We start from the raw sequence: 18,247 nt of genomic DNA, 5'->3' as shown, positions 1-18,247 counted from the left end.
TGTACGTAAGCTGAAGAACATTTCTTCTTCTTTGTGATTGTGTAGGAAATGACCAAATAAGGTGGCGCTGAAGTTGCTTTTTAATAGCTAAGCTGTGTTTTATACAGTTTTATGGATTAATATAAAACTTTTTAATTTAGCCTTTTTTTTTTTTATTCTATGCACTTACTTTGGCTTAGTAATTTTAGAAAAATGAGTAAGATTTAGTTGCTTTGTTTTGTTTTATTTGTGTACATGAACATTCTACAACTGGAAACTGGAAGGCATTGATATGATTCAGTTGTGATCGCCTGTCTTTTATTCATAACATTACAAAACATAATAACCAAAGGAAACCAGTTGGTTAATGTCAACCAATACACACCGCAGTTTTGGAAAAAACAGACTGTATTGTTTACAAAGTCATTTTCTCTTGTTGCTCTGGTACAGTGGACATCTCCTGTACTGCTGTAGTGAAGAGATTAGTTGGGAAAACTGAGGACAATACTGCCCACTTCAGTTGCCATTAATTTCACTGGAAGTGATACATTCACAAATATCCTTGCAGAAAGCTTTTTTAACTTAAATAGTCAAATCTCCACTAAAGCATACTGGTCTCAGTATAAATCTACTTTGTGAAGAGAAATTTTGTGTCTTCCCAGTAATATTTTCCTAGTATTTGCCTCTCTGTTTATTAATGCTCAATTCAGAGCCTGCCGTGCCCTCTGTCAAACTCCTCAGGGTACTTCTCACTGTTGCTGAGAGTGATTACTAGTAACAGCAACTCCGGGACCTTTGGTATCCTCACACAGGGGCACTGCTTATCGGAAATTGAAGGCTCAAATTCATAACAAGTGTACGGTTATCTGTATAGGAGCTCTGGGACTGTGGTAATATCGTGATTATTCATGAGGATCCATGCAGCAATTGCGAACTGTCCTTTGAAGGAGGTGGCCTGTACGTGTTTCACAGTTCAGGCCTTGTTTGAAAGCTTGGCCATTAATACAGAAAGTGCTAGACTCAATCTTTTTAAATATATGCACATTTCAGCTGAAACTTAAGCTACCCCTTCCACTCAGCAGGTCCATCTTTGTGTTCTTAGATTTTGAGGTGGCTTCTCTTCCTTTAACACCTCATTAATGAATTCCTTGTTAATACTTGCCCAGTCTCCTTGGTATGTTCACAGTTCCTTTCTGAAGCAATTTGGTGGAGTTTGGTCTGCTCTCTGGTATGCACTGTAGGTCAAACACAGACTGATACAGAAAAGCCTCTTGCTTTGTCTTTGGCAACTTTCACGATTTCTCATTTTGGGAGAAGTAATACTGCACACTCGAGCACTTTGCAATGCTGTCTTTTCTAGGGACATTTGATGTGCATTGCTCCATGGGACAGTCTGACTCTGAGAAGACTTCCTCTATGATACCATGCAAGTTTTCCATTCAGCAGCTGGAAGTCCATTGCTGTTGAATCCGTAGCTGAATTCATCACAGTATTTAAGAATACTCTTCTTTGGCAGCACACTTCAGAAGCAGGACCCTGCCGAGCAGTAACTGGATAAGGGCACTGTCCTGGTGTGAAGGCCATGTTCCATGGATGTTAGCTCTTGACAAGCTGTAATAAATGCTTTCTCTTTTCTGGCCATGGTAGTTTTCCTTTCCAGCAGATCTCATTTGAAATGCCAGAGGTAGTAGCAGAAGAGAGATATTCCCATGCCTGAGCAGGGGAATGCATTCCCATGGAGTCAGAAGCAAGAGAGTTTCTGACGGATGACAGACTGGTGGATGACATGTAGGGATTGGCTTTTCATTTCTTTTCATGTCTGCTGCGGCAGCCAGGACTGAGAAAAGGAACTAAGATGCACCATTTCAAGTAATGACCCCTGCAGCCACATGCTTTCGGAGAAGGGGACAGCACAGCATGTGCGGTGACTGATCTGTCCCATGGATGGCTCTCTGTCGCATGCTGCCATGAGGTCCCATCGCTGGTCTACCTTAATGTACAGTCTCCAGTTACCCCTCTGTCTCTAACTGATTAGACCAATAATTCAAACTTCTTTCAATTTAAGCAGGGACCATAAACGTTCCTTAAAGTTAGCAGGGGAATGGTTTATTCAAATAGCTAAGCTTCTTGCTTTGCTCTTAAATTTTCTTTCAGCAAATGATGGGTTTTTCCAACCAACATTATTCATTTTATGTGTTGAATTATTTTAGCAGATAACTCTTGGTCTGCAGGGTACTATAGACAGTTAACTGAGAAATTCTGGTATTCAAACTGATTTATGGGACACATGACTCATACGGTGTAGTTTCTTCTCGCAGATTGGGAGTAATTATTAAAAAAAAGTCAGGTGGAGATACAGACAATACTGTACTAATTAAAAGTTTGCATTTTACAAGTTGTTTTGGTAAGTAATCAACTGTAAAGTTGATGAACAGCTAATATAAATAAGGTCTCCATGTAATGAAAACATATTTGATGAAATATTCTTTTGAACATTTGTGGTTTTTTTCCTGGTATTCGCCTCTTACCTCATTTACTTCTCACTCTAAAAATGTATATTAATGCTTATGCGAGGTTAGTTTAGTTAGCAAATAAATTTGTTCTATGCTTGCATGTTAAATAGAAGTTAAACCAGGTTTTTGTGTGAGACTTTGGTAAATGAGGAGACACTTGTAGCTGAAATGATGTATTTTTCTGGTTGATTGGACTAAAATCTTATGTTAATCTTTGAGAATTTTTGTTTTTCAGCATCTAAAAACCAGAAATACTGCTAGAAATAGTGATAAGGGATATCCTAAGAGAGAAATTTGCTTAAAGTGGCTATCATACACCAGAAAATAAATAAATTTTAAAAGGCTTTTTGTCTGTATTGTTCAGATAATTTGCATACCTGATTGTCAGTAAAGCTGGAAACAAAATTATTATCGATGATTGAGCTGGAAACTTAATGATTATTTTTGCTTACAGTATCTTGGTTGGAAACTGAACAATGTAAATGTAAATGAAAAATCCCATGCAAAAATGACAGTTTCATCAAAGCAGAAAATATTAACAAAATTACTAATAAATCCATACTAGAGGACATAATCTATTCCGTTCCACAGTACTGGAAATTTTGCTGTTGCTGGTTGTTAATCAAACCTCAGCTGTCATGCCTGCAGCCATGTAAATGTAGGGAATACGAAATATCTGAAATACTGTATTCAATCAATTGGGAGAAATACGGAGCTTGAAGGGGGGCATTTGCTCATCCTAACCTGCCCTTGATGTGTGTGTGGGTGCAGGCCCCGGCCCTGCGGTGTCCTGGGGAGCGGGGTGCTGGCATGGGTGCATGCCCGTGGGGATGCACTGGCTGGGCTAAAAGAGAAAGAAAACTAAGAACACATTCTTTACAAAAGTTTTTTTCAGAAAAGTTGACTTTGGATAGCTTTAGTTTAGTTTAATAAGTATTTTCTGATGGTCTTTCCCCCTCCTGTCTGCTGCACCCTCTCCAGTATTCCTAAGTAGCTCTGTGCAAAAAATTCTTTTGAATTTAGAGTGGATTAAACCCTACAATACAGAGTAGACAACACTTCAAAAATTTTTTTCAGATGCAAAAAATTTACTTTGATACACCATCTAAACAGCTCCAAAGTGACTATGCTCAGCGAAGCCATGATAGATATAAAGAGAGCAGAATCTGACCCAGTATCAAGTAACAACCCTGAACAACCCTGCCATGCAGAATCCATTTTTAACATTAATTTCTGATCTATATGATGTTTAAGACCAAAGGTATATGTGTGAATGCAGTGAGCATTAAGAAATAGAAAGGTAACAAACCAAACACAGGAGGGGGATAAATTATCTTTTTCTTTGCAATGCCTGTAGTTTTGGTAAGCAGGCAAAATGTTATTAAAAGAAAATAGTCCTAGCAATACTTAACGCTGCCTTTCAGGGAACAGCTGTGCAAACATGAATTGATAAATCCACCTCATTTCTCTGTGAAAAGTACTGCAGCTAGATAAAAAGCAGTATCCCTTTCAAAAGGTACATTTGAAGCACTGAGGACTTAAATGCGTTTGCTGCCTCCTGACAGCAGACCAGGGTCAGGAGTAACAACAGTCTCAGATTTTGTTCTCCCAGTTTCTTCATCTCATACTTAGACAACATTGCTCTAACCAGCTTCTATCAAATCCAGAGAAACACAGCAGCAAAGTAATCACATAGGTATAATTGTTACCTTCAGTCCAGTTTCTGCTTGGCACCTGAGCTGCAAAACTGTGATCCTCCTTCGCTCCCTTGAGCTTACAATTTGAGAAGTCAAGGGCACATAGCAAGTACGGTGAGAACGGGAACTAGGGTAGGTCTTCAAACTTTAGTAACATCACTTAAAAAAACTGAGTAAGTTGTGCAACATTTGACTTGGAGCAATCATTTTTCTGTTGCATTTTCAGATATAATTTGTTCTGGGTGGTTATTCAGTGTTTCTCTCATTTCTTATTAAGGCTTGTCACATGTCCTCAACAGTGTACAATGATTCATTTTAAAATAGGCCTTTCCTGAGAACAGTGTGCTGCTTTTTCATTTCCAGATTATTGAGCTGATTTAAATGGGCCTAGTGCCTGACTACCTGGTATTATATTTTTGATTGTCCTTATGTCGATTTTATGCATCTGAGAAGTGGTTTCCACTGATGACTAAACAGTCTGGAGTGCAAATGCCTACCTGAAAACTGATTATAAAATGACTTTTTATATGCATGATAGTACCTTTGAGTAAATAGCCACTTTGATGACTAAACAATCTGGAGTGCAAATACCTGCCTGGAAACTGATTATAAAATGACATCTTATACTTGTGAAAGTACCTTTGAATGAATAGCCACTTCAGCAATATCTTAACTAAACTTACTACTTTAAAAAAACCCCACACATCTCTCAGTATTGTGAGAGCACTCTTGTGTGCATTTGGTGCTGTTCAGTTCTTGGTGTTGATGCTGCAGCACTGTAGATTAATATAGCTGAGGAGATAATTCAGCACTTCTTATTTTGGCTCTGGTTTTGGCTCATATTTTTTCCAGGAAAAAAGAGAATAATTCTCATCTGAAAGTTCTTTGTGATTTCAGCTCCAAGTTTCTGGTAGGTCTGGGGACAATGTATTAATGCTTTTTCCCCTGTCTGTTCAACTCACCAGAAAATTCTCTCCTGGATGATACAAAATACAACTTCATCTCTTGGGTGGATGGAGTCCTCAGCCAGGACAGATGCCTCTTCCAGAACTGAAGAAATTTGGTCATAAAAGATCTATAAATGCTTACTCTGTATGTGTTAAAGATTCATTGCCTAGTGGAAAGCAGGCAGCCAAATTGGCCTCCCAGGCTTTCTGCTATCTCAGATACAGAACTGGCTAAAAATGGGGGAGGCAAGCACTGGTTTGGCTTCCCCCCCTCCTCCAAAAGAAACAAAGTCATCCCCCAAGCTAGTGAGTGAGAGCTTGTGCACTGAAGACGCGTGAGCAGCAATAATGAAATCTGCATGAATGTCCTCCTAGAGCTTCCTGACACCCTTGCTTGCATTTTAGCAAGTGACTGGCTGACTCCAGGATTAAAGTGCTGTGGTGAATACTGACAGAAGGGCATATGAAAAGGCTGAGTGTGAACTGAAAATAAGAAATACGTGGTCTAAGAAGACATTTGCTGTAAACAGAATGATTTTAGAGAAATGGGTGAGGAAGAAAGTTGTAAGAGGTCACAAAGATCTCCTTTGTTCCCTTGCCAAGAAGCTTTTATGGAAAAGGGATGTATACATTTGCAGTTTGTTTGCTAGAGGTCACCTCATCACAGATCACAAGACAAGCAGGGCGAGTCAGGTGCAGGATCTGATCTTGCATTAGTAAATTCTTCTGACTTCACTGTAGTTTGTTTTACATCAGTGATGTGCCTGATAATATTTTAGCTGGGTAGATTAACAAAAATAAAAATGTTGGCACGAGTGGGGAAAGACTAGCCTGTAGCAGGCTTTGCTTATTTTAATCTATGAACGGTGCAGTACTACAGATGCAGTCAGCCATCATAGTAGGCCAGAAATACTGTGCTTTGTGCTCTTGTCCATCTTCGCTCTGAATTGCTCTGAATGTGTCCCATTACATACAGGCATGACCTCTGGGACAAACAGGGAAATAATTTTGTTGGTGGTGCTACTTCAGCTCAAACACTATTCCTTACAGCACTAACCTTCAGAGGTGTCCTGATAACCGTATTAGTAGACTCATTACATTTACTGCCTGTTAGCTGGGTGTGCAAGACATAATCATGATCTCACTTTGGTTTACAAAAATCCTTCGCTGATAAATGCTGATTTAGTTGAGAGAATTCAGAGACAAGTCTATTGGACAGTCAAGCACCAAGGCCCAAAATCTCAAAGGTAGGAAGACATTTAACTTCTGTTGATTTCTCTCAATTTCTGGTTAACCTTATCTTAATGTGTATTTTCCAAAAACTTACAAAAACATGTTTGCCGTTTGGAGAGTGCTGTCTACATTCCTACATGACTCCTGTCTGATAAAGAAAGGATTAGTTATAAAACTATTGAATGTGTGTTGCTGGTGTAGGTTCAGATTCAATTTCCTGTTCACAAATATACATTTGTTTGGCTTAGAAGTTGATGTTCCTGTACATAACCCCTGTACAGTTTGGAATCAGCTCTGAATTTGGCTTCTGTTAGAATTCAAGAAAACCTCAATCTTTTTCTGGGAAAATTTGGAAGAGATCGGCTGATAGATTGTGTCTAGTTGTTCTGTGTTCTTCAGGGACTGGTAGCCTTTTGTGGATAGTGTTAGTTTAAGTACATCTGGGCATCTGAAACATTTCTGTTTGTGGAAATGAATCTCATACATGATCTAATAAAACATGTGACTGTATAGTATGTACAAAAGTATGCAACTTCCACATAAGTCGGATAGAAGCTAGGGGGGTTTTTTTATGCAGCACATCAAAAATCTTACATGGTGAAGTTATCCAACCAAGAGGGACTGCTTCTGTGTTTCATGTGCACAAGCTATGATTCCTAGTCTAATCTTTAATTAAATCATTTTTCTATTGATCTATAGTAACCTGTTTTTTTATCTGAGTTTCTTACTTGCAAATCTGATAATTGAGAAGCAAATTAAATACATGTTTTAGTTACTGGCTGGTCTCTTCATGGACCTTAAGGAAGCATTGTTTTTGGACTAGATAAATTAATAATTCTTGAACCACTTCTGTTGAAATGACAATGCACTGTTTAAGTGAGGGTTGTTTGCTGTGGTGAGGATGATGTATGTGATGAAGGTAAAACAATACTTTGAAATCATTAAAATGAGTGGTGAGAACACTGACTTTATCCTCTTCTCATCAGATCAGTTATGCAGTCTTATTGTTGTTTTAATGGATGACTGTTTTCCTTTCATGTGAGCATCCTGGTATGTCTAGCAAATAATCCGCCAGTCTTAGTAAAACTGCTGGCCTTCTACCTCGCCCAGTAGAGAAATATGTATGAAGGTCTATCAGAGCCATGCTGAATCATTAGGTGAGTTTTAAGAATATTCCCCATTTCACACTCTCAGCATGCAGGTCATGTATCATGCCAGGTGCAGAATCAATGTCTTTACTCATTTTTCATGATAATGTTATTTGTCATCACAGAGGCCGTAGAGATACTTGAGAGCTGATGATAACCAATTTGAAACTGAACAGATACAGTACATGAAACACTGAACTATGTATGTTTTGATGCTGCTTAAGAGTTCTTGCTCTGGCCATAAAGTCATATAATGCTTTCCTACAGGAACTTTCCCTGAAGTGACCCCAAAATGGATGAGTGCTTTAAAGAAGAAGCAAGTGGTATTGTCCAGTCCTTCCATGCATAAAGCCTTTTACTTCACATACAAATATGTTAGTACAAAATACAACAAAGAATAAAATGTGCTTAAGCACAGTGCCCAGCTGCTAAACCCAGCTGCGAAAATATTTTGATGCCTATTTGTGATTAAATTATTAAGCCAATTTGTGACACTGTTTCATAACAAATAAATATATTATCATAAACAGAAGAATTTGGCTTTCTGTTAGTTGTTGACAGCATGGACAGCAATGAGTTTAAGGTCATAAACTATTCTCCTATAGCTTCTGAGCTTTGGGACCACGTAAATGAGGGCTGAATGACTCCTAAGGAGCAGCAGTATTCTGGTGTTTAGTGAGTATGCTCAAACGCACAAGCAGAGTTTGGGTGTTGGTGCAGAATATTATCACCTCATCACCATCGTGTCATATGGATTCTGTGCTCTGTTGATTTAGAGTGTTCCATTTTTTAAAATCATGAAGCTCATAGTACCTATGATTAGTATGATTTATTTGCTTTGCAGATGTTGCAGGGGTGAAACTAACAATTAAATGACAGAAAATTTGTTCTTGGCCACACATATTTTGATGACAGTTGCCAAATGCTGTTGAAATCTGAGCTATTTTGGGGGATTAACTTTGCATTAAATATAGCCCTTCTGTTCTGAAGTGAGCTAATAAGATGGGTGGGATAAACCCTGCATGCATATTTTGGAACTGGAAACATTTTCCCCTATGAATTCTTTGTCCAAAATACAAAGCTAAGAGGAAAATATATCCCATCCAGATTAATTATTGATAAAGACAGATGCTGAAAATAGTCATGCACTGCCAGTGTTACAGACAGGCAAAGAACTTGTTCTCTTCCTTGTATCCAAAAAGTAGTTTCAGGGATGATCTTTGCAGTCAGGTGTACTCATTGCTGCGAAGGGTCTTACTGACTTTGAAGAATGATTGAGGCTCTGTCAGTCTCAGTGGCATATTTATGCAGCTGTAGATCCAGCTTTTTTCTCACTTGCTTTGAGCCAATTTCCTTTTGCTTAGCCCAAACTCTTGTGGCTCTGGTAGGAGAGAGGGAGATGCAGGTGTCTCAGCACTGAGCCTCCCTCATCCCCAGCACCTCCCACACTGAGATGATGATGTTTGATTTTTAGGGAGTGTGGGTTTGGATGAGAAGGGGACAAGAGAATCCTCAAAAAATTATTTGGCTCATCCCAGTGCAGAAGTGGAACAGTTCGGGTACATTGGAGGTGTTTGTGATCACTAAAAAGATTTCTCAAGCATGTCTAACCAGAAGCTTTGTTTCCTACAATAATTTGTGTGCACATTTCAGAATTGATCTGTTTTGATACTGCCCCCTGGTTAGCTCTGCTGTACGCAGAGATTAGCTGAAGCTGTCACTGAATGTTTAAGAGTTTGGCCAAGCTGAAACAAAATAAGGTACAATATGAGAATAATGTATTATAGAGCTTCTTCCACTTCCCTTTTGTTTCCAGATAAAGCCTTAATATCAGAGAGGCTTCCCAGCACAGAGCTCCAACTGACGAGCTTTGATTAAGGAAAAGTCCCCATCCTTTGAGGAACTGCGTGCAATAAATATGATTTTTTTTTAAAGTACAATGTAGCTGTGTTTACAGCAGATAAGATTTTTTTGACATTTTCCTTCAACAAAAGCGCAAGAGCAAAAGTATCTGTCTTGAACACAAGCATCGTGCACAGGTCACAGTAATTGATATTTATTGCGCTAACAGTAATCTGAAGCAGAGGAATCATGTTTAGCTGGCTGTGTGTTCTGATTCCTTTGTCCAGCTTATTCTACTGGGTAACTGAATGCATTAGTATTTCCTCTGAAAATTAATTTTGTGGCAGATAAAGAAAGCATGTACATATACATAAATCTCTTGTTTTCTGGTTGAGAAAGAGGCTAAAAAACCAGGGTGTGTCTGGATATATTTTGTTTGGTAATTAGTATTCAGTATTTTTCTCCCTTTTTAAAATGTCTAATTCAAATGTCAGTTCATTCTTCTCTATTTCCTGCCCTTATTCAACCAGACTTCCAGACCAGGCTTAATTAACTTTAAGACCTTTTCTGCCCATCCCTATAGTTACAGTCTTTTCCTGGAACATTTCCATTGTTATAATCTCCATGTGTTGTGAGATGATACAAATGATATTATTACTGCTCGTACGAATTTACAATGAGCCTTTTAATATTTTTACTTACAGCTTAGCTCTTGTGAGGAAAATCTCATCTTCAAATCAAAATAAAACTAGGGAAGCAAATTTCCAGCTGACAGTGCTGATAAAGGGAAGTTGGAGGGCCTGAAAATTCAGGCTTCAGACACAGGGAAGCGTAAAAAGATGAGGACAGCTGTTCTAAGTTTTGTGACTTTTTTAGAGCTAGACATTTTTTCTGTATGGGTTTGTTTCCATGTGGGAGTGATTGTGATTTAATACAGTGTTGTGTTGTGTCTTGCTCCATTATCTATGCACTGGCTTAAGCAGGTCATTAATCTGATGAATTTTACAACCACAGTCCAGAGGCAATGAGGGAACCTGTACCCAAGGAGAGCTTGCTTCATGAAACAGATTGCAACCATAGTAAGTGCTAGTTCAACATGTAAGATGTGACTGTAGGAGTGACCCTGTTCCAAGGCAGGCCGTGCTTTTGTTTACATGTGGTAAGAGGTCTCTGTGAAGGTGAGAAAAGTGAGACCTAGGGGCTTTCAGGTGGCTGACCTGGGGACATTTCTGCTCACAGGTCTTCTCAAGGCAGCACCCAGGATCTAGGCTGGCGGCTGCTGCCCTGCTGGGGCTCAGTGTGGTGAGCGCGGGTGAGCAGCCTGCACCCCCCTGGGAGCTGACAGCTTTAAAGTAACCTGACTGTTTGAGAAGTTCTTATTCACAGCAGTGCTGCCCTTGTGGGTTTGCTGCCTGAATCCAAGCACAGCTGGAGATATTTCTTAAGATGAGGTGGGACTTTTTTTTTCCTCCTTAGTTAGGGGCTAAGTGGAATGTTTATTTCTCCCACAGCTCATATTTTAATCATGGCCACTAAAAACCCCTTTCTTGTGCGAATGAAACCTTTCTCTTCATTTAAACAAGCCAAAGATCAATCCATATAAGGCAGGTAATACAGCTCACAATTTCACAGAAGGAAAATGACGTAATACATTCCAAAGAGAAATGTGCCCCTTTCTTCCTGTTTGAAACTTAAGTCATCTCCAAGTCCAATTACTGGAGGATTCAGTATCTATTCTAATCCTAAACTTTTACCAAGGCTGCTGCTAGCTAATCTAGTGTACAAAGCAAATGTGTTTGTTAAATGGTGCTACAGATGATAGAGCTCTGCAATAGCTTTGTCACTGTCAAGTTCACATTATTGTCTTTGTAAAATGAACCCATTACAAAAAGCATTCCTGCTTTTTGTGCTCTCTGCTTTCTGCCCTCGCTTCTTAATTTCTGTGCTGGATATGTGTTTTAGGTGGAGTGCTTTGGTAATCTGGATGATATGAAAATGTGCATAGTGTAGCAGTATTTGTTTATGTTATAATGACAGCCTAAAAACCTAAATTAACAGTACTGAGCAAATAGACAATATATACTAATTCCTTTTAGGTTTGGATTCATAGATTAGGTGGTGACAAGTCTGATACCTTATTAGTAGTATTGATTGGTTGGCCTAACCTTAATATGAGTAAACTGGTTCTCTTGCAGACAGATCATATATATCTGAAAGATAATGACAATAAAAGCCAGTAAGATAATGCAAATCTCCTCTGAATTCAGGTCTAGGACTGGAGGTAGGGGGAGGGATTATCCCACAAAAAGAAGGGAGAAGCTAACCTAAAACTCTGTGCCAGTGGAGATTCTGCCAATGAAGCTGAACCTATCACAGGAACAATTCCCATCAATGGCAGGATTTCCTATCAGTTGCATGAGAGCAGCATTAGGCGCTTAGTCTCCTCAAGTGTTATGTTCTAAGGTAGAACTTGCACTCCTAGAGGATTTCCAGAGCACAAATTCGTAGCAGATAGCATCATAAAAGGAAGGGGAAAAGGAAGACTGTTCCTCCCAAAGCATTGCTTAGAAATGTGGATAAAGGCAGAAGAAGGAATTCAACTGTATCCTCCAGACGTAGTGTGGAAGTGGAATTTCCCTTTATGCTGTCATACACAATAAGGACAAGGGCCTGTGTGTGCCGCAGATAACCCACCTTGCGCCCTGTGAACTTTGCTAGGTGTCAGGAGGACCATTCCAGATGTCGCTGGTGGGCTTGGGGAGAGAGGAGGATGCAGAGAAATGGATGACTTTAGCCGGGGTAAAGCCAGATGGGCTACTGCTAATTTGTGGAGACTGATAGTAGGCTTTTTAAAAGAACATGTAATAGAAACAGGGGGCTCTTTCTCCTAAAGTTTTGGCAGAGGATGGTGGTGAAATCCCACTGGAACAGGAGGGTTTTGATGACAACAAGACTGGGACAATAAAACTGACCTTGGATTTTGAAAAATGAAGAATTTAAAACATTTCTGCTTTTGGCCTACCTCTAACTATGGTGGTGCTCTGTAACTCCTTGCATTTTGGGTAACAATGCTAGGGCAGAAGAATACTCTTTCCTCTCCGCTGGTGTTCTGGAAGGGTTCCCATACAATTTCTGCAGTGTGTCCCTAGGTAACCATGCTTGCCTTTTCTCTAAAATATCAGTCATTTTTCACTACAAGTTCTGGACCCTTTAATGGGTGATACTTGATAACACTTTCACATGCAGCTCCTACTCTTTTGTAAGACAGTTTTGCTGTCTATCTCACACAAAAAGACTTGTCTGGAGAAAACTCTGCCAGAGTGTCCATCCACCTGTTTGACTCTTTCTGGTTTACTGATTGTAAATCTTCACTTGGATATACTCAGAGTACCAAAACTGAAGTGTAGGCAGTGTGAACACCTGTAATGGACAGATTAATTTTTGCCTCTGCCCAGCCCTGGAAAACATAGCTCTTGAACTGTTCCAGTTCTGTGGATGTCTGTGGGCTTTAACGAGCACCTAGGAGAGCTGGGCTGCAAATCTCACTGCCTGCCTAACAGCTATGTGTGTAGCACCATATGTACAAAATAGACTCATGGCACACCAGTGCGCAGGACTAAACTTTGGGGGATTTTTAATTTGTAAACCCACAAGGATTACAAAGGGAAAGACACTTGTTCAAAAAAAACCCCACCAAAACATTTTCATGGCCAACAGATTTCTCACAGAGAACCTCTTAGTTTCTTTGTGGCACTAACATTTGAACCTCTGAATTATAAACTTCTAGAACCTGAACAAAAAACAGAATTATGAATGCGTGACAAAATAAACATGAAGATTCCTTACAGAGGGCTCAGCTGCTAGAAATAATGTTACCTCTATTTTGTGAACTTCTGCTTTTTTTGAAAATCAGCTGGCCTGATTTAAGCCTGTAGTTCTGTAGACATTTACCCTGACAAGAAAAAAGAATTTTTAAAAAGTTTTTCTATTTTTCATTTGAAATATTAATTGAAGTAACTCATTTACGGATGGACAGTGAAGTCCTTTGTTCCATAAGTGCTATAAATCAGAGGAGCTTATAGACCATCCCCAGTGATTTTTACCTATATCCTGTTTTCAGTTGTTTTACTCAACAGAGGCAGGATGTGAAAGCAAACCTGGCAACAAACCTGTTAACTGTTTGGGTGGAACTTTCTCTGCCTAAGGTGCCTCTTTAGCACTGAGCCCTGCATCTAGCGCTCTGCAAGCTCCAGATTGCTGAGTGACATGTAGCTATTTCATGGCATAATTTCAGTGTTAGCATTTGTTTTAAAACATTTAAGAAACAGTTTTATGATGTTACATTAAAGAGCAAAGCTTTGGGAAACATTTCTTGTTGCAATGCAGTGCAGAAGCATTGTAGCACTGCAGAAAAATAAAGCCCAGGTTTGTGGACAAAGCAGGAATGATTTGTTAATTGAGTTTATCTTTTGCTTCAAATTAATTTGTTTTATTGTTTGTAATTTCACATTCTTCTCTATAGTATACTGTACTGTTCTAAGGCTTTCATATGCTAAATTAATCCTGTGTCCTTTTTTCCTGTTGGTCACCCTTTATTTAAGGATAAAAAGTAAGTCCTGGAGATGCACATCTAAACTGCAAGTCAGCATGTCTATGATTTGTTTCTGGTGTATTGGTTGTTGTTACAAGGCACAAATTAGCCTAAGATGAGAAGCTTTTGTAAATCATTGGAGTATCCTTGCTTTTGTCTAATATTTTTTCCTACATGAACATCTATAATACTGTATGCTTTTACAAATGCTGATATAATGATTTATAATCAGTGGAGGCAGGGACACATTGATTAACTATACCTTTGTTAACTGCAGTAGCAATCAACTTTTAATGTTTTTGGTAGCTAAGAATGGAACAGATTTTCTCACAGAAATTCATCTTCTTCCATATCTTTTTTTTCCTTGCATTTCTTTCCTTCCTTTATCTTTATTACAGTGTGACAAGCAGCACAGTAAGGTACTATGCACACTGACAGTCCCACTATTGCAGAATAGAGTTCTTAAAGAAAAAGCAGTATCAGTTCATCTCCTATGCATAAATGCTTTGTCTCTGAAAGCTGTACAGCAAACTTGTTAGCTCAGGGACTTGCTACACTATCAGGGACAAGATAAAAAGCCTTTTCAACAAACTTTTTGTATCAAGCCACTGCTCATGGAGTACCTCATCAGAAAAAAATGGTTCTTTTTGGACCACTGAGATCAAGAAACTTCTAAAACAAGAATTGCTGGTATTTTAGAACAGGGGCTGTAAAACCCGGTAGTCCAGGGTTAGGGTGCTAAAGTACCCGGGCCAGTTTAAACCTGAGATTTAGGAGACCAAGTCACTGACATGTTTATGTAAACTCCCCTCTAAGCCTTAAACAAATCTCTTGCAGGAGAGATATGCCAAAGCTGGCTAGTATACATAGTGGCTTTCACCTCCTCTTGGCGTTGGTCACAATAAAGCCATAACACCTTAAAGACAGATACCAAGTCAACCCCCACTTTGATAAAACATATTGAATCAAATCATAGCACAGCGTACACCTGCTCACTCAAAACAGTACTAAGCCTGTAACTGTCCACACTGCAAGTGAAATCCTTTCCTAAAGGGTTTACAGGGGCAACTTGCAGTATCATTTCTTTCCCTTTTCCATTATGAATGAGCATCAGCAATATAATCTAAATATTACAAAACAGAACTACAAAAAAGCATAAAATGTCTCTTCTTTTAAACATCTGGGAATATTGTGGTATAGCCCAAGAAAGCCAGAGATTTTCCTCTTCCAGTGTCAATTGTAAACAGCTCCGCTGTTGTCTGCACTTAATTTGGTTTAAGTGCCGTCAATGTTAGGTGCAAAGGATTCTGTGGATATGTATAAAATTCATAGCCTGCCTGCTGGTATTTCTTAAATTATTTAAGACATTAGAAGAGATTTTTGGTGGAGGTAAAAAACCTTTGAAATGAACTTCATAGCTGAAGGACAGCAAATAGCATTTATCCCTTACCTGAATCAGAGTTCGTGGAGCTTCAGTTTGTCCCCAAATCAGGCAAACTAAAATAAACAGTATCCCAAAATGTTAAGCAGTATACAGAAAATGAAGATAAAATAGAAAAATCCACTTCTCTCTTCATTAAGCAATACTGGGAGTGTTCAGCTCTCCAGTCTCCAAGGTTTTCCAGCTGGGAGTCAGCCTTTTCCCATCCTGCATCCCGGCATCCTGTTATTGTTCCAAATCTTAGTAATACAGTGAGAAAAGGGAGTGGAGGAAACAAGATAAACTTAGCCTTATTATTGCTATACCTACTTATTTGTTACTGACTCTAATGAGGGAGCTGAATAAAAGGAAATTGGCTCTGAGAGAAACACAAAAGTTGGTACGTTATTTAGTATCATTTTATAAAGAGTTTCAGGAGTTAGCAAACATCTGAATGGTACTTTAAATAGTGTCTGATATTTAATCAGCACAAACTATGCCTGTTTTGCACAAACAGGATTTTCAAAGCAGTTTGGAGATGTCCTATCTATAAGGATTTTTATACCTGCAAGCAAAAAAGTTAGAGCCCTCATATGAATGAGACTGGGTTCCTGTAAAGCTCTGTCAGCTCTGGATGATAAAAATGAAATTCAACAGAATTTTTCACAGGTAAAATTATGAGCCCGGAAGCAAGACAGTGTAGGTGGGCCTTCCTGAAAGAGAAAATGTTTGTAACATCTATATTGTTGTCAGTTTTAGAGCCTTGAGCGCGCTCAGGGCAGACAGAAGAGAAAGATTCAGCATTTCTGTTACATTCCTGAGGCTGACTTGCTGGGCTGTGGCAGCCTGGGTGAGGCTCACCAAAGCACAGGCGTCAGTGTCTCTAATATTGTCACCGTCATAAATCTTTAAGTCAGGATATTGTTCAGTGAGCCCAACCTGATGAGGCAGTGGGCTTTTCTACAGCCCAGCCTGAGTGCCCAAACCCTTCTGGGGGACTGTGATGCATTCTTCAGTGCCACCTGCCACTTTCTGACCCCTCTCTGCATGTTAAAACTGAACTCAAAGGTGTATCTCTGGCATTGTACAGCACAAATGGAAGAGGAATTTTTCTACTCAGTAACGCAGAAGAAAATCTGAGAAGTGTGGGACAGCTCAAAACTCACTTTTTTGAACCAGTTATAATAAATGTAGGCAAATGTTCAATGTATCTTAAGTAGGACTTTAAATAATAATGTTCCACAGTTAAATACTCTCTTGCCCCTATTTGTCATCACAGTTTGGCACAGGTGATGGCATTGATTTCCTGGCTTGCTAGAAGGCTGAGGTTGGTTAGATTGTTTCACATTTTGTGATGTACAGCAGCAAAGATGAATGGCTTTTTAAAAAATTTGATACATTAATTATTCAGAAAAGTTAAGCAACTAATGAGGACACATTTTTCAAAGTCTTACCTAAGGAGACCAACTAGAGTTAAGTTTCCTTACAAGAAAATAAGCTGTTCCTGTGTCATTGCTGAGAGAAGAGCAGGGAGGATGTTGATAGGAGTTTTCCAGGGAACTGCAGTTATCTGGTCAGGATGCAGCTTAGTGATAATCTGGTACCCACAGCAGACAACGGTCCCAGATACGATTTAATTTTGCAAATGACTTCAACTGTATTTACAACCGTTGCATAGCCTTTGATGTTCATATCTGTGGACTTGGGAGTAAGCATGCCATTTAGCTAATGTAAACAAAGGATGAGGAGAAGGGAGCCCTTCACGTCCACTGCTCAGAAAAGGGAAAGAGAAAACCCCTATGTTCTCTATATATGCCCTGAGGCAACAGGCCTAGATTATCAAGGTCTGTTTTGATGCCTGCTAAATAAACTTTGTATTAGTTGACTTGTTTTATCTGAACTGAAAAGTTCAAGGAATGAAGTGAGAAAGTTTCTAAAGGCATTTTCAGCATGCTCTGTTTCAGATCTTAGTAGAATAACTGAAAACTGTTTATAAGCTTTGAGGAAGATATGCCGATTTAAATTTTAGAAACCTGATTTAATATCTCAAAACCTTCCACATTATGCTTTATAGATTTCATCTCTGCTGAACTGATTCCTTAAGTCTTCTTTCTGGCTATGAGGAAATGTCCATTGAGATTTTACTGAATTAAGAACCTATCTTTGCAGCCCTCTCTGAGAGGTGGCAAAGCTCCTAATGGTTTAGACCACTCCACACCCTCTGGTTAATCCCAGACATTTGCACTGCTGTGCTTGCTAGGCAGTGAATTTTATCACAAAACTGCTGATTCAAAATGCTAGCAAGCAGGTTTTCTTGTAGATTTTAGACTTTCAGACTTCTTTATCATTAGGGCCAAATCATATGACTTTGGAAGAATTCCTTGGTGACTGGTGTCTTTAGCAAGCAAGGGTATAACGTTTTAAACCAAATATTATTAATTCACACTAAGTTTTGCTAATGAGAAACATCCTGTGCATGATTGGACAACATTGGCAGGTATAGTTACATTTTAGGTGCCTTATTTTATGTATGAAATCTTATTTAATAGTCAAACATCTGGCAGTGAAAGGAATAGGTTAAAAATTAATAGAATCCCTAGCATCTAACAACTTTTGCACTACTCTGTGTGACTCATGGATGGAACTGGTGGCACAAGTAAAAGGGGAGATAATTATTTACTTGACATTTCACAGTGTTTGTCTTCCACTCCTTTTTCCAAATGACTCCAGGCCTTTTTCATTGGTCTGTCTAGCACTGCTGTACAAGTTTCCTTCCATGTTATATCCAGCTGTCCCTCCTGGATCATTTGCTCTTTTCCCTGAGGTTTTCCCACAGATGTTAATTAGCTGCTATTTTTTTGATTTTGTGGCACCTGG

General features: G+C 39.1%; 1 protein-coding gene across 1 annotated transcript in view; it reads right to left on the bottom strand.

The window, feature by feature from the left end:
• The window catches only part of CDH5 (cadherin 5), a 30,282-nt gene extending 14,622 nt beyond the window's left edge, over positions 1-15,660 (bottom strand). Inside the window, exon 1 of the mRNA XM_075039996.1 lies at positions 15,401-15,660. The gene's annotated coding sequence lies outside the window, so the exon portion shown is untranslated. The remainder of the gene's footprint in view (positions 1-15,400) is intronic.
• Positions 15,661-18,247: the final 2,587 nt, after the last annotated feature.

The sequence above is a fragment of the Buteo buteo genome, chromosome 11 (genome assembly GCF_964188355.1).
Source record: "Buteo buteo chromosome 11, bButBut1.hap1.1, whole genome shotgun sequence".
Classification (NCBI taxonomy): domain Eukaryota; kingdom Metazoa; phylum Chordata; class Aves; order Accipitriformes; family Accipitridae; genus Buteo; species Buteo buteo.
Note: the sequence above shows the minus strand (reverse complement) of the source record. Positions and strands in the feature narration are given on the sequence as shown.